General features: G+C 40.7%; 1 protein-coding gene across 4 annotated transcripts in view; it reads right to left on the reverse strand.

The window, feature by feature from the left end:
* The window catches only part of lingo3b (leucine rich repeat and Ig domain containing 3b), a 644,601-nt gene that overhangs the window by 63,086 nt on the left and 564,690 nt on the right, over window positions 1-16,825 (reverse strand). The window lies entirely within an intron of this gene.

The raw sequence follows: 16,825 nt of genomic DNA on the forward strand, positions 1-16,825 counted from the left end.
ATAAGGCCCATTGGTTAATCCGGCCCTGCCCGTGGGCCAGCCTGAACACCAGTCAGTGACCTATTCACACCTGCAGATTCTCCACGATGGACGTCCAGCTTTCTTCAGCGTCTACACTGCAGCTCTGCACAAGACGTTTGGCCAGAAGAGAAATGGTCGTGCCCAGCAGAGCCAGGTTTCTCTCCAGGTATTTTCTTTGGTCAATTGGTGAAGTTTGTTCCTCTACTGGCTTGCTTGGTTTGCAGTGGTGTAAAGTAACTAATTACAAATACTCAAATTACTGTAGTTCATTACTTTTTCTCAGGAATTGTAATTTACTGAGTAGTGTTAAAAATGTGTACTTTTACTCTTACTTGAGTACATTTTTAGTGCAGTATCTGTACTTTTACTCCACCACTTTCCTTCAACCTGCAGTCACTACTGTATTTCTTTTATTGTCTATAGAGATGAACAAAATCAGTCGTGTGATTCCTGTCCAATCAGATCACACATAGAAGGTAAATCGCATCATAATGAACTACCTAAAGACATGTGCACTTTATAATTGCAGCAAACTGTTTGGAAGCATTAAAAGTTTCCAAGAAGATGTTCAAAATCAATAGCAGTATTAGATGTCAGTAGGATGTTGGTTTAAGATGTTGGCTCGTTGTTGGATTTTGGTCACTTTCTAAGACAACCTAAAATCAACCAAATATCAACGTCATTATTAGACATCATTCATTCATTCATTTTCTTGTCGGCTTAATCCCCTCATCAATCCGGGGTCGCCACAGCGAAACAAACCGCCAACTTATCCAGCAAGTTTTTACGCAGCGGATGCCCTTCCAGGCACAACCCATCTCTGGGAAACATCCACACACACATTCACACACACACACACACTCATACAGTACAGACAATTTAGCCTACCCAATTCACCTGTACCGCATGTCTTTGGACTGTGGGGGAAACCGTAGCAGGGAGAACATGCAAACTCCACACAGAAACGCCAACTGAGATAAGGATTGAACCAGCGACTTTCTTGCTGTGAGGCGAACGTGCTACACACTGCGTCGCCATTCATTAGACATCAAAAAAACGTTGTCCTTAGACGCTGGCTGGACATTGAATTTTGGTCACTTGACATCACAACCTAAATCTGACCTAATATTAACATCCTGTGACGTTGTGTGCCTGCTGGGCAACAACTACATGCACTACAGAATGTTACGTTTACACACACATCCACAAATTACATGTAAATGCATCAACTTTTCACAGTGTAATACTCACTACTCATGAGTACTTTTAAAGAGTATATTTATGGGTTTTTGAAAATTCCCCTCCATGTAGTGTGTAACACAGCTCTAAGTGAAGTGAAGTATCCAGCTAAGGCTTAAATCTGTTAGTGTACAGTGTTTAAAACGGTTGATTCATCTATAAAAGAGTCGACTCATAGTGCTTCAAACGAGTCGCCTTGATACCGACTCATTAGGTGTTTCGCCATGACGTACGAACGAAACCAAGTTATTCACGTGCACGCGCAAACCCGGGAGATTTCAAACCTGAGGCCCCGCCCTCTGACACAGAAACCCAGACACACACACACACCTACAAACACACGCACACAAACATGCCGGTCGATTGAAGTCACACTGCAGATGGATATTATCGAGCCTCTATCCAAAGATGAAACCTCAGCATTGTAACCAAGCAGTTGAAAACTACTGGAAACTACAGGCTACAAGAAATACTTCATCAGCGTTTGTTAAAGGAAGGATCAGTAAAGAGTAACTCACTGATGGACATGTCAGGATGGGTTTCTTCCTCTATTTCTCAAGTGTAAGTACGTGCGATTAAAGTTGTTGCCTCGTTTACTCTAGCTTGCAAATGTATTTAGTTGTGATTTGTTACTTGTAACCGCATGTACTGTATCAGGTTAACTGGCTATATTCTCTTATCACGTGCAAAGTCACGCTAAAAACGCGATGCGTGCTGCTTTGTATACGGAGCTCCGTGGACGAGGGTAGTGTGTGAGTGCGTGCGCTGTCATCCGGAGGTATGTGTGTGTGTTTGTGTGTGTGTGCACGCGCGATGTCGCCTGGAGGTGTGTGTGTGTGTGTGTGTTTTTGTGTGTGTGTGCGCGGACGAGGGCAATGTGTGTGTGTGTGTGTGTGTTTGTGTCTGTGAAAAGAGCAGAGTGAGAAGCTAGGAGATCTCCTCGACAGTTTTTGCGTAATAAAATAGTTAATCGTCTGAATTTTCAAGTCCATAGTCTGTATTTACATTGACCCACTGGCAGCTAAACTCCACGCCTACACTATGGAGCGTGTATGAACTGTGATTACTTTTATATTGCTGATTAGCTGTTGTGCATTTCACTCTCTGACTGAAGGCAGTCGACCAATCGCAACAGGCTGTTATCGGTCCAATCAGCGCAGATTAGCTTGGCGCTAAGGAGGGGTTTGGGAACAAATGAATCACTGGACGATTCACACGGGAGTCGCTGGGATAATTAGGTAAAAATAAATGCAGATTATAAGACCATGAAAGTGTTTTTTGACCCTGCATGTGTAACGGAGTAAATAAGTGTTAAATTAATGCCTAAATGGGGACAGCGCCCTCTAGAGTGTGCGTGATGTAATAAGCGCGTGGAGTAGAGACCGCCCACAGCAGAGTTAACGAAGCATTGCTGTGGGTAAGTTGCACGTTTCTCCCGGGTGGAAAATGACCATTATTAAGTGTTTAAAACACATAAATATTAGCTTTAATGTGACTTAATGTTTCAATGAATATGTTGGGACACTGTTGAGTTGTGTTTGGCGTCGAGTGTGCTGCTCAATTTTGAGTTTATAACGTGTTTATATAACGAGGCCTGATTGAAATCAATTTGTCTTGTGTTTCATATAGAGGTGGTCATTTTCTTTGAACCAGCAACTATTTACACGCGCTGTCTGTCTCCATTGTACAGGTATGTGTTAAATGTTATAAATTAATTGTTTGTAATTATTTTTCTTCTTACTCAAAACGAGTTACTAAAAGTCTCCACTAGGTGGGGAAGTTTCATTACTTTTGGAGTTGAATTGTATTGCTCTGTTACACTCAGTGATTGTACATTGAGAATTGTGATTCATTAATTTGTCATGTAAAATTCAAAGTGTGTCATGTTTTTCATATTCTGACTGTTAAAATTTACACTATACGATCACAAAGTTAAAAAGAATTCATTGGCATATAAAAAATATATATAAAACTGTTTTAAATAAAACAGAGCAGAGTTAACGAAGCATTGCTGTGGAGGTGGTCATTTTCTTTGATCCAGCAACTATTTACACGCGCTGTCTGTCTCCATTGTACAGTGTACAGTAAGAAGACAGCCCAAGCAAGACCGTCACACATGCATATTAGACTGTTGTTGGAGACCCTTACAACCAAGATATGACCCTATTTCATGTATAATATGGGCTCTTTAAAAGGGCTACTTTTTACTCCTACTTTAAGTAATATTTACCACAGATACTTTTACTCTACTCGCACTACATTTTTAGGCAAGTAATGGTACTTTTACTTGAGTATGATTTTTCAGTACTCTCTCCACCACTGATGGTTTGGGACTTGTAGAGCTGCACATTGATGGATTTGCTATTCTGTGCTTGGACTTTCAGCAGTGAAGATTAAACAACACTGACCTGAGCTGAACTCCAACTCTGAAAACTGGACTCGCACAGTTTCAGTTTACTAGTACGTCTGTGTTCAGCTGATAAGACACAATCTACATTGTAAAAACAATATATAGAAATAATTGAACATTTTAATTCTTTAAAATGGGAGGCAAGCAAAATAATCTTATGTGAAAAAACAAGATAAGTTTGCTTTAACCCCATTGGCACTAAAACTAGAACTATTAAAACCAAAGGCGTTGCTAGACATAAAGCTCTACTGGGGCACGGCACCCTCAAACCCACCCATATATGATATAAACTATAATAACCTTGATACACACTGACTAACATTCGTCACAATAGGACCCCTTTCAGCACAGAAAGATGCATGAAAATCCAGCCCTGATCTCCACATGATCCCTGCACTCCTGTTTGTTTCTCTCATACATTTCCATCTACTGTCTCTCTCCCACAGCAGCCGAGCACAGACGATCCTCAGAGCTCAACTCTTTAATTAACGTAAATGATCGCTCCACCTGGACCTCCATCAGAAGCCAAGAGGGATCGAACAGTGACAGAGAGTTACTGATGAACAGAGGAACAGACAGAGCTTGCTTTGGAATTGAATTTTAAGTCTCCATGAAATCAAAATGTACTCTTCCTATTTTGTAAAAATTCAGTTGCCCTCACAAACTTTATCCAAATATTACAACCTTCTCCTCCCCTTTAAAACCACTTTCTTCACTCCCTGGTCACATAGAATGCCCATAGGGCGGGAATATCAATGCTTTTGGGGCAGGACTATCAGTGCTTTAGGGCGGGACTATCACTGCTTTAGGGCAGGTCTAACAGTGCTTTGCCATGAGGCGATCTGTATTTTAGGGTGGGACTATCAGTCTTTTAGGACGAGGCTATCAGTGCGGGTCTAACAGTGCTCTAGGGCGTGACTATCAGTACTTTAGGGTGGGATATCAGTGCTTTAGGGCTGGACTATCAGTGCTCTAGGGTGGAACTATCAGTGCTTTAGGGCGGGACTATCAGTGCTTTAGGGCGGGACTATCAGTGCTTTAGGGGAGGACTATCAGTACTTTAGAGCGGGACTTTCAGTACTTTAGGGTGGGCTATCAGTGCTCTAGGGCGGAACTATCAGTACTTTTGGGTGGAGCTATCAGTACTTTAGGGAGGGACTATCAGTGCTTTAGAGAGGGACTATCAGTCCTTTAGGGAGGGGCTATCAGTGCTTTAGGGTGGGGCTATTAGGGCTTTGGGGGGTGCTATCAGTGCTTTAGGGGAGGGCTATCACACTTTTAGGGTGGGGCTATCAGTGCTTAAGGGCGGGACTAAGTGCTCTAGGGCGTGACTATCAGTGTTTTAGGGAGGGATATCAATGCTTTAGGGCTGGACTATCAGTGCTCTAGGGCGGAACTATCAGTGCTTTAGGGGGGGGGGCTATCAGTGCTCTAGGGCTGGACTATCAGTACTTTTGGGCGGAGCTATCAGTACTTTAGGGCAGGGCTATCAGTGATTTAGGGAGGGACTATCAGTGCTTTAGAGAGGGACTATCAGTCCTTTAGGGAGGGGCTATCAGTGCTTTAGGGAGGGGCTATCAGTGCTTTAGGGTGGGGCTATTAGGGCTTTGGGGGGTGCTATCAGTGCTTTAGGGGAGGGCTATCACACTTTTAGGGTGGGGCTATCAGTGCTTAAGGGCGGGACTATCATTAATTTAGGGTGGGGCTATCAGTGCTTTAGGGGAGGGCTATCAGTGCTTTGGGGGGGGACTATCAGCGATCTAGGGCGGGACTATTAGTACTTTAGGGCGGGACTATCAACTACTTTAAGGGAGGTTTATCGGTGCTTTAGGGTGGAGCTGTGAGTACTTTAGGGTGGAGCTATCAGTGCTTTAAGGCAGGACTACTACAGCTTTAGGGGGACTATCTGTCCTTTAGGGTGGGACTATAAGTCCTTAACAGTCCAAAAATTGCAGATGTAATATCTCAGCTCAACAATTTCTCAAAATTGGACTTTTAATTAAAACCTGAATCAATAATGGATGACCAATGCAGGAGCTAAAGTGCTTGCTTCAAAGCATGGAAAAAAGATGACACAGTTATCTACACACAGAAGATAACTCCATAATTTCTTGGTGTTTTTTGGGAGGCATGCTGAATTGCTATACATTTTACATACTTCATTGACACTGTATGCACTTGCTAGGTGTATTTAAAGAATGCTGATATGATATATGAAATAATTTAGTAAGCAAATATATCGGGTGCATATATTTGTAAATATAAACCTAAAAGAGTCAGTGAATGACCAGCCACAAACCTCACCGCAAATCACTGATGCACGCATACATTATTTGTGCCTGGTGGTAATACCGATTATTACGGTAATAAGTGTCCAGATTTACCGCAGGAGAAATTTCCTCACTGCAACAGCCCTACTGCTGTCACAACACATTGCAGAAGATAAACAATGCAACCTATATTAAATAAAAAAAGAAAAATGCAGGTTATATTAGATTTTAAAAATTTAAGAAAAAGGCAACTTATTTTAGATAAAAAATTCAGTATATTAGATTAAAAACAAAGAAAAACACAACTTAGAAAAAACAAATCCAACATATTACATAAAAAAATTAGCTTATACTGTGAAAAATGCCACAATAGCCGTTTCTTCACCCTCACCTTGATAGAAACTGTTGCATCTAGGAAATCATCACCAGCCCTCATATTTACTATCATAACAATGCCAAAAATGTCTCAAGACAGCAGTAACAGTTTCCAGTTTCATGAAAGGATGGAAACTCATATTGATATGAGACCAAAATACCAGCCGCTCTAAAACTAGCCGAGCTATTTTAGGGGAGTAATCAAACTTTAATCGATTTAATAAATCTTGCAGACATAAACCCCGGATTCAACCCATAACGTGAACACAGCTCTGTAATTTCCTCCACATCGATCTAGTTCTGCGCAGCTGCTGCTCGTTTGATCTGTAAATCATTAATTTAAATGAAATATTGATAAGAGCCGTATGACACATTGAGATTGTGTATAAATTCATGGCTGGGGATAGAAAAAAAAAAAAAGAGTCATTCACATCTGCGGGAACATTTCTGGCATTTTCCATACAGGAATAATATATAATTTACAGTAAACTGAATCCATTATTAAAGGTGCAGTAGGTGATCTTCCACAATGCTAACAGCTTAGCATTAATCTCTGCATCACAGTCCCTCCCCTGCTGTCCAGAGCCACGCCTCCTGAAGCAGGAGCACGCGCACCTTAAAGATGACAGCAAAAGAACCCTCTCTCATGTGTTGAAAGTGACTAGTGCTTGTCCGGCGGCGTGCAGGAATTACACTCATTACTAAGCCAAACTGACGTGCTATTTCAGAGCGAATATTTAGAGTTGCATGGTCAACAATATAAGGAGAGACTAGGCGGAATATATGTCGAGCTAGTGCTGTTCCCATGCTGATACACATCCGGTGAGCTGTTATTGTGAACTTTTTCCCATTTTATACGGTTCCTTATACAGCATTGATGTTGTAATGCCATTGAAATACATTCAGTTAAATGAACTGTAGCATTTATTTAGTTGCTCAAGCGTAAAACGAGACAAAAAGCCGTTTACTCGCACGCGCCCATAAGAATCGGCAGGCTAGCGCAGAAGCTTCATTGAATATACTGGGGTAAAATAAATGCTCATATTATAAAGATATGGCGGGGGGAAATGTAATGTAATACAGTGCTTCTTGTACAATCTGAGACCCACTTTAAACCGGTTATCACTCAGCTAGTGGAGATCGCTGATTTCTAAAGAAAACAGAACTTAAACGTACCGGATATTGCATTGACATTTAATTCGCCGGAAGCGCTTAACCCAGGTTTCTGGCAAATTAAAAGTCCTATTAGCATGCTTCGGCATATACCCCATAGCGCTATTTACTTGTGTTTTGTTGTTAAATTAATTAAAATCTACATTACAGATACTGTAAAAGGACCTTATGAAACTGAAAATCTTATCAATCTTTCAGCGGAAGATTTTAGTGGCTGAACAACACTTCTGTGAAGATATAACAACATCTGCTTTGCGTGAAGCTAAAATAGTTTTAAAACAAAACATTACCTGTCTAAGAGAAATCCTTCAGCCAAGGTGTCGTCCTTTCTCCGGCGTGTTTTTGCCGATCGCGAAATATCTCTCTATCTCTCGCTCCCTCGTGACAGCGCAGCACGTCTATCCACAAACAGCGGTTGGCGGAGATGCGTACAAACGTCTGCCTTTGCTGACAGACAATTTGGCCTACTTATCGGAATTATGAGAGACGTCCGCCTGACTGTTTAACTGGATGAAAATTTTTTTAATTTATGCCTTACCCAAAATATAAAAATATAAACACATTTAGATCATTTACTTTAATCATTACTATTGGAATGTGAAGAGACTTTCAACCAGCACAACGACACACGTTTCTGAAGACGATCACCTACTGCACCTTTAATGAAAAAAAATATATAAAATGCTTAAATGTGATGGGGAACATTTGATTCTGTTAATAACTGTTGTTGAACTTATTGTTAAACTTTTAAAACCAGTAACTGAGTTGACAATAACAGAGTTGACGATAACACGGTTTACGATAACAGAGTTGACTATAACAGAGTTGACGATTACAGAATTGATGAACACACAGTTGGCGAAAACACAGTTGGCGATAACAGAGTTGATGATAACAGAGTTGATGATAACACAGTTGGCGATAACAGAGTTGATGATAACAGAGTTGATGATAACACAGTTGGCGATAACAGAGTTGATGATAACAGAGTTGATGATAACACAGTTGGCGATAATTTAGTTGGCGATAACAGAGTTGGTGATAACATGGTTGACGATAACATGGTTGACGATAACACGGTTGACGATAAAAGAGTTAAGGATAACAGAGTTGACTTTAACAGAGTTGATAATAACAGATTGACAATAACAGAGTTGACGATAACACGGTTGATGATAACAGAGCTGGCGATAACAGAGTTGACGATAATGGAGTCAGTGAGAACAGAGTTGGTCATAGCAGTGTTGGCGATAAAAGAGTTGAAAATAAAATAGTTGACGATAACAGAGTTGATGATAACATGGTTGATGATAACAGAGCTGACGATAACAGTGTTGATGATAACAGTTAACGATAACACTGTTGACGATAACACGGTTGACAATAACACGGTTGACAATAACACAGTTGGCGATAACAGCTGACGATAACAGAGTTGATGATAACACGGTTGATGATAACAGAGTTGACGATAACACAGTTGGCGATAACAGTTGGCGATAACGGAGTTGGCGATAACGGAGTTGGCGATAACAGAGTTGATGATAACGTGGTTAACGATAACACGGTTGACGATAACACAGTTGACGATAACACGGTTGATGATAACACGGTTGACAATAACAGAGTTGGTGATAACAGAGTTGACGATAACAGAGCTGACGATAACACAGTTGACGATAATAGAGTTGACGATAACACAGTTGGTCATAGCAGTGTTGTGATAAAAGAGTTGAAAATAAAACAGTTGATGATATCAGAGCTGATGAAAACAATGTTGATGATAACAGTTGACAATAACACAGTTGACGATAACAGAGTTGAAAATAAAATAGTTAATGATAACGGAGTTGATGATAACGTAATTCACAAAAACAGTTGACGAAAACAGAGTTGGCGATAACACAGTTAACGATAAAAGAGTTGACAATAATAGAGTTGATAATAAAAGAGTTAACGATAAAAAAGTCAACGATAACAAATCTACATTTACATTTAGTCATTTAGCAGACGCTTTTATCCAAAGCCACTTACAAATGAGGACAAGGAAGCAATTTACACAACTATAAGAGCAACAATGAACAAGTGCTGTAGGCAAGTTTCAGGTCTGTAAAGACTAAGAAGGAAAAGATTAGTACTTTTTTTTTTTGTTTTGTTTTTTTTGGGGGGTGGGGGGTTGGGGGGGTGTTAGTGTGATATCCAGAGAGGCAATTGCAGATTAGGAAGGGAAGTGGAGACTAAATAGTTGAGTTTTTAGTGGTTTCTTGAAGACAGCGAGTGACTCTGCTGTTCTGATGCAGTTAGGGAGTTCATTCCACCAACTGGCCAGATTGAATGCGAGAGTTCGCGAAAGTTATTTCTTCCCTCTTTGGGATGGAACCACGAGGCGACGTTCATTCACAGAACGCAAGTTTCTGGAGGGCACATACATCTGCAGAAGTGAGAGCAGATAAGAAGGAGCAAAGCCAGAAGTCGCTTTGTAAGCAAACATCAGAGCTTTGAATTTGATGCGAGCAGCAACTGGCAGCCAGTGCAAACGGATGAGCAGCGGAGTGACATGTGCTCTTTTAGGTTCATTGAAGACCACTCGTGCTGCTGCGTTCTGGAGCAGCTGAAGAGGTTTGATAGAGTTAGCTGGAAGCCCGGCTAGTAGAGAGTTGCAATAGTCCAGTCTGGAGAGAACAAGAGCTTGAACAAGGAGTTGAGCTGCATGCTCAGATAGGAAGGGTCGGATCTTTCTGATGTTATAGAGTGCGAATCTGCAAGTTGATGATAACAGATGACGGGAACACAATTGATCATAATGGACTTGACAATAACACATTTGACAATAATGGGGCAGATAATAACAGATTTGACGATAAAAGAGTTAACAATAACAGTTAACAATAAGAGACGATGACACAGTTACGGTAATGGAGTTGAGGATAACAGAGTTGATGATAACACAATTTGTGATAGTGAAGCTGACGGTAACGGAGTGGACGATAACGAGGTTGATGATAATGAAGTTGACGATAAAACAGTTGATAATAACACCGTTGACAAAAACACAGTTGTAGATAACAGTTGAGGATAACACAGTTGAGGGTAACAGAGTTGAGGATAACACAGTTGAGGGTAACAGAGTTGAGGATAACACAGTTGAGGGTAACAGAGTTGACAATAACACAATTGACGATAATGAAGTTGACGATAACGGAGTTAAAGAAAATAGTTAAAGATACAGTTGATGATAACAGAGTTGACGATAACTGAGCTGATGGTAACAGAGTTGACAAAACAGACAGAGAGAGAAGAACAGATAGATAGATAATTTTAATTGTCTTCATAAACATGCTATTACATTAATACTTATTGTATGAACTCCACAAAGTTTACCTTGAAACCAGTTATAATGGCAACACTGGTGCATACTCTTCTCTTTACACACTCAAAACTATATAATTTCTCTTCACAAAAAAGTACATACTTTTAGAATGTAATACAAATAGGCAAATATAAGTCCATATCATTCATCCCTATGTCCAAACTCCAGAAAGCTGACAGTGTCTCTCCATCAGTCTTCGAAAACAGAAAACTAACCAGATCTCAGTGAAACATCTGACGTGACCTTCACAATCAGCGCAAAGCAACACAAGCACTCTTGTGAGAATTTCCCTCAGCGCTTAAACTAATCACTAATGTTATTATCTCTCATAAACAAGTACAGTCATCCTGCGATGTCCAGAACACATGAGTGATGATGATGATTACAGATTTTAAACTTGATACCGTGATATTTAGTTTCTCTGTGATAAATATACTGCTCAAAATAAAGGGAACACTAAGCGTTGCATTGTGTTTAAGTGTTCCCTTTAGTTTATGAGCAGTTCATATTGCGATATGAACAACAACTTCACCGAATCACTTGAATAGCCCTATTTGGGAATAATTCATTGATTTAGACTGAACAGAATGATTCTGTAGGTGATTGTATCTGCATAAAATACATACACTCACCGGCCATTTTATTAGGTACACCTGTCCAACTGCTTGTAAACACAAATTTCTAATCAGCCAATCACATGGCAGCAACTCAATGCATTTAGGCATGTAGACATGGTCAAGACGATCTGCTGCCGTTCAAAGCGAGCATCAGAATTGAGAAGAAAGGAGATTTAAGTGACTTTGATTGTGGCATGGTTGTTGCTGCCAGAAAGGCTGCTCTAAGTATTTCAGAAACTGCTGATCCACTGGGATTTTTTTTACACACAACCATCTCTAGGGTTTACAGAGAATGCTCCGACAAAGAGGAAATATCCAGTGAGCGGCAGTTCTGTGGTCGCAAATGCCTTGTTGACGCCAGAGGTCAGAGGAGAATGGCCAGACTGGTTCCTGGAAGGCATATAATAGGAAGGCAACAGTAACTCAAATAAGCACTCGTTACAACCGAGCTCTGCAGAGGAGCATCTCTGAACACACAACACGTCCAACCTTGAGGCGGATGGGCTACAGCAGCAGAAGAGCACACCGGGTGCCGCTCCTGTCAGCTAAGAACAGGAAACTGAGGCTACAATTCACACAGACTCACCAAAACTGGACAATAGAAGATTGGAGAAACGTTGCTGCTCTGATGAGTCTCCATTTCTGCTGACACATTCGGATGCTCGGGCAGAATTTGGCCTCAACAACATGAAAGCATGGATCATCCTGCCTTGTATCAGCGGTCTAGGCTGGTGGTGGTGGTGTAATGGTGTGGGGGAGATTTTCTTTGGGTCCATTAGTACCAATTGAGCATCAACGCCACATCCTACCTGAGTATTGCTGCTGACCATGTCCATCCCTTTATGAGCACAGTGTCTCCATCTTCTGATGGCTACTTCCAGCAGGATAACGCAGCATGTCATAAAGCTCAATCATCTCAGACTGGTTTCTTGAACATGACGATGAGTTCACTGTACTCAAATGGCCTCCACAGTCACCAGAGCTCAATCCAATAGAGCAGCTTTGGGATGTGGTGGAACGGGAGATTATCATCATGGATGTGCAGCCGACAAATCTGCAGCAACTGCATGATGCTATCATGTCAATATGGAGCAATATTTCCAGTAGCTTGTTGAATCTACGCCATGAAGGATTAAGGAATCTTAAATGCATCTGCATAAAATAAAATACAAGCATAGATAAATACAATAGAGTGAAAGATAGAAAAACAGAGTTTTATGGTGTTCAGTGGAGTCAAATAGTATTCAGCTACAAAAAAAAAATGTAATAATCAATTGCAAAATAGCACTGTACAAATAACTATATACAGGTTTGGTCTTAATTAAAACTATAAATGCTATAATCCACACAGTCGAAACGAAACGAAACTGCTGCAATTAAACAAAGTTATGACAAGCTGCCAACTGTGCACTAGTTTAAAGTTCCATGTATGTACACCGAGGCAAATTTGCATGCACACCAGGTAAACTATAGCAGCGGCCGTTCCCATATCACATCTTTTCCACTTGCAAGTTTGTCATGTCTAATGTAAGAATGTATGACAATATGCGCGCACAAGCGGAACAACACGGGCGCACGCAATAGAAAACCTCTCACGGTGAGAGTTGTGCGTGCCTTTCAGTGCAATGTCAACAAAAGATATGTTAGATGAGTTATTATTAAAATGATTACGTATGCATGAACGCAGATGTCAACAACAGTTAATCTGAATAGCTACTCACCTAATATAAAGCTTGAATTTACATTAGACGTGATACCCATGAACCCATGATTATTCTTCAGACTATATAATCGTACAACCAAAATCTATAATTGTTGCATCCATAATTGTTATGCAGTTCAGAACACAACATATGAACTTTTTTTATCGTCAACCTGCTTTTATTGTGCTCTGAAATACAACATTTGAATGTTTGTAAAAAAAAATAAATAAATAAAAATAAAACAAAAAGTCTATTGTACAATGCAGTGATTGTATGTAGTAAAAAAAGCCAGCGTGGATGTCTTAAGGAGCACAAATACAGCATATGGGCCCTTATATGCTGTTGTGTTATCATTCATATAGTAAGTCACATCTCTCCGGCCATTCGTTTGGGATGCTTTTCATGAACCGGCCCCCATGACAAACTAATCGAATAGCCCTGATCTAGACTAATACTATAGACCACAGGCGTCAAACTCAGTTCCTGGAGGGCCGCAGCTCTGCACAGTTTAGTTCCAACCCTAATTAAACACACCTGATCAAACTCATCGAGTCCTTCAGGCTTGTTTGAAACCTACAGGTAAGTGTGTTGGAGCAGGGCTGGAACTAAACTATGCAGGGCTTCGGCCCTCCAGGAATTGAGTTTGACACCCCTGCTATAGACTATCGTCCTGTGATAATTGCACATGCTTAAGTAGCAGTGAAAAGCACATTGCGGTATCGATGCTGAAAGGATTTATTCTGCAGCTCGAGTTTTCATCCACAAGGTCACTTCATATCTGTAAGTGTGGAGGGAGAAACCTGTCGGCCTGTACTTGTTAAACAGACACGCGTATCTGTCTCTTTAATGAAGTTAACGCCACACTGAGCTTCAGGCGACACATTACAACTCAATCCAGCCTTCAGTAATAAATCACTCTCTCTCTGTTCGTCATTCATGTCCTGGGTGTTAAATAAAAAAGAAAACGCTTAAAAACTAGCATGTTCAACTTCAAATGAACGGCATTGATGAGAAAATTGATCTTCTGTAACATTAGAAAAAGTATAATTGAAAATGCAAGATTATTAAATAAATAAAAATATAAACTACCTGACAAAAGTCTTGTCGCCTATCCAAGATTTAAGAACAGCAAATAATATCTTGACTAGGGATGCAGCAATTAACCGATTTCATTATTAACCGCAACTTAATTTGTCACAGTTAATTAACCGTAAAGGCTTCTCAACACCACATTTCAGCACAGAAAAAAAACTGCTGCAACTAAATAAAGTGATGCTAACTATGTGTAAATTTCCAAGCTTGTACACCGAGGCTAATACCCAGGCACACAGGATTAACTATGGCTGAGGTTATAACTTATAGCTAGGGCCAGACGGAATCTGCGGACGTTTTTTGCTATTTCTGCGGAGAATTTTAGTGAAAATCTGCGGATTTCTGCGGAATTATTTTGGGAGTATCCAGCGGAGTATCATACCTTACACTTTAATATATTAAATAAAAAGTAATAAATTACTGAATAAAAGCTGAATAAATTCCCATTGACACATTTAAGCAAGTAAATAAACAGAATTAATAATGGGCTAAAAAACTGCAGAAATCTGCGGAATTCTGTGGAAAATCTGCGGAATTCTGCGCGCTGATTCCGTGTGGGCCTACTTATAGTCGTTCACATATTGCATTTTTTTGCGTGCACAAGTTAATTTTGGGCGCATATTGGGAGAGTGCATATTTACATATTGGGAGCAATGCCTACGAGGTGCGTGAGTGGCGCAACGCGCTAAGTGAAGTTTCATAAACTAATTTCAAGAGGAGCACGTGATATGATTGTGCACCGCTGGCCACTCATCCGTAATCAGTAATAATTAGGGATGTAACGGTATTGTAAATACCGTCATAGCGCAATATTAATTTTTTTCGATATTACCGTAGTCGCATGACTCGGTAAAACTATAGGTCTTCTGAGAAAATTTGCTCAGGCGAATGAAGCGAACGGGAGGTAGCGGAAACTACAATTCCCATCAGCCCATGCTTGACCATAATCCCTTGCGGTCTGTTGTCGCTACAGATCCAGTAATGCGGAAATGGAGTGTGCTGCTAGAAGCGGGGATGAAAAAGAGTTGGAAAAACCTAAAGCGGGTGTTGTCGCCGCGCGCGTACTGAATAGTGGTGTTGTCGCGCGAGTTCTTATCAGCTGTGTTGTCGCGCGCATTCTGATCAGCTGTGTTGTCGCGCGCGTACTGTAAATCGGGGACGGAGGGTATGTCGCGTCACGGGGGCACTTTTGATCATTTTGGAAGGGAACTTTCTATCCAAGACTAAAGAGGGCATGTGCACTGCACAGATTGAGCCCTGTGTGTGCACGTGCCTGCAAGTTGGGGAATACGACTAATAATCAGTCATGGGGACTGCAGAAACACAGCACACTGTTCAGATTGATGCAGACATGAGATCTCTATCTCACTCATGGTTTGTCCTCTCAAGTGGGGGAAAGACAATGCACAACGTTACCCACTGCTGTCAACCTGGGCCAAGTCATATCTCTCTGTCCCAGAAACCTCAGTCCCAAATGAGAGGGGGTTTTTCTGTTGCAGGGGACATTGTAAATGCCCAGAGATACCAGCTTTTACCAGATTATAGTTATATGATAATTTTCCTTTAAACCCATCTCTAAGTGAGTGAGTGATTAAATGTTGAATGTGATGAGTTTTCAACACTACTAAATTGAAACTTTATTTTTTTTACATGGTTTAATAATTTTTTGTTATTAAAATTGAAGTTCCTGTTTCAAAGCTTACAGATAGATGACTAATTTGTATGTCATTGACACTTTTGGCACTTTTTGGGAGTATTTTCATAAGTTTTGTTTTTTCCTGTAAATGATTCAATAAATACCGTACCGTGACATTCATACCGAGGTATTACCGTACCGTAAAATTCTGATACCGTTACATCCCTAGTAATAATCAAATCAGAATGATCCTAGCTTAATATAAATGGATCACTTTCTCCTTATTGCACTATCTTCGTTTTGGAAGAATCCCCCTTCCACCCCATCTCCTCCTTTTTCTCCCCTTCTAAAGGGGGAGCGATCGAGACCTACCTGATCTCGGTTCTCCTGATATGCTTCTAGACCGGGCGGGAGCCCTGGGCTCAAATATCTCCGAGCTCAGGGTTCTCTCCCGGGACAGCATGCCAAACCTGCTATAAGTGCCAAGCATATCTAAGTGGGAACTCTTGAAAAACTTTTCAGGCGCACCTAATTGAAAGAATACCGCAAGTGCACCGTGAGTCACTTGACAAGAACTGGACCGATCAGCTTCATACTTTGTTTGGAATATACACATTTCTACTCCAAAGAAGAAAAAATATAAGCCTAAACTTACTAGCTGCACAGCACTTACTAGCTGGCCTCCATTACATTTGCTAAGACAAAAGTCTCATCACTGAACAGAAATAATGTTCAGTATAGAATATAAAGTCCTGCTGCAGTGGAGACAGAATGAATATTGTGTCTGACTCCATCATGAGCTTGGAGGACTGCATCCATACATCTCTGACATGACTCAAATCACTGATTAATAAAGTCATCTGGAATGAAGAAGAAAGCGTACTGCAGGACTTCCAGAGTTCATCAAGAGTCTTTGTGT

This window comes from Danio rerio, chromosome 2 (assembly GCF_052040795.2).
Source record: "Danio rerio strain M-AB ecotype USA chromosome 2, GRCz13ab, whole genome shotgun sequence".
NCBI classification, from domain to species: domain Eukaryota; kingdom Metazoa; phylum Chordata; class Actinopteri; order Cypriniformes; family Danionidae; genus Danio; species Danio rerio.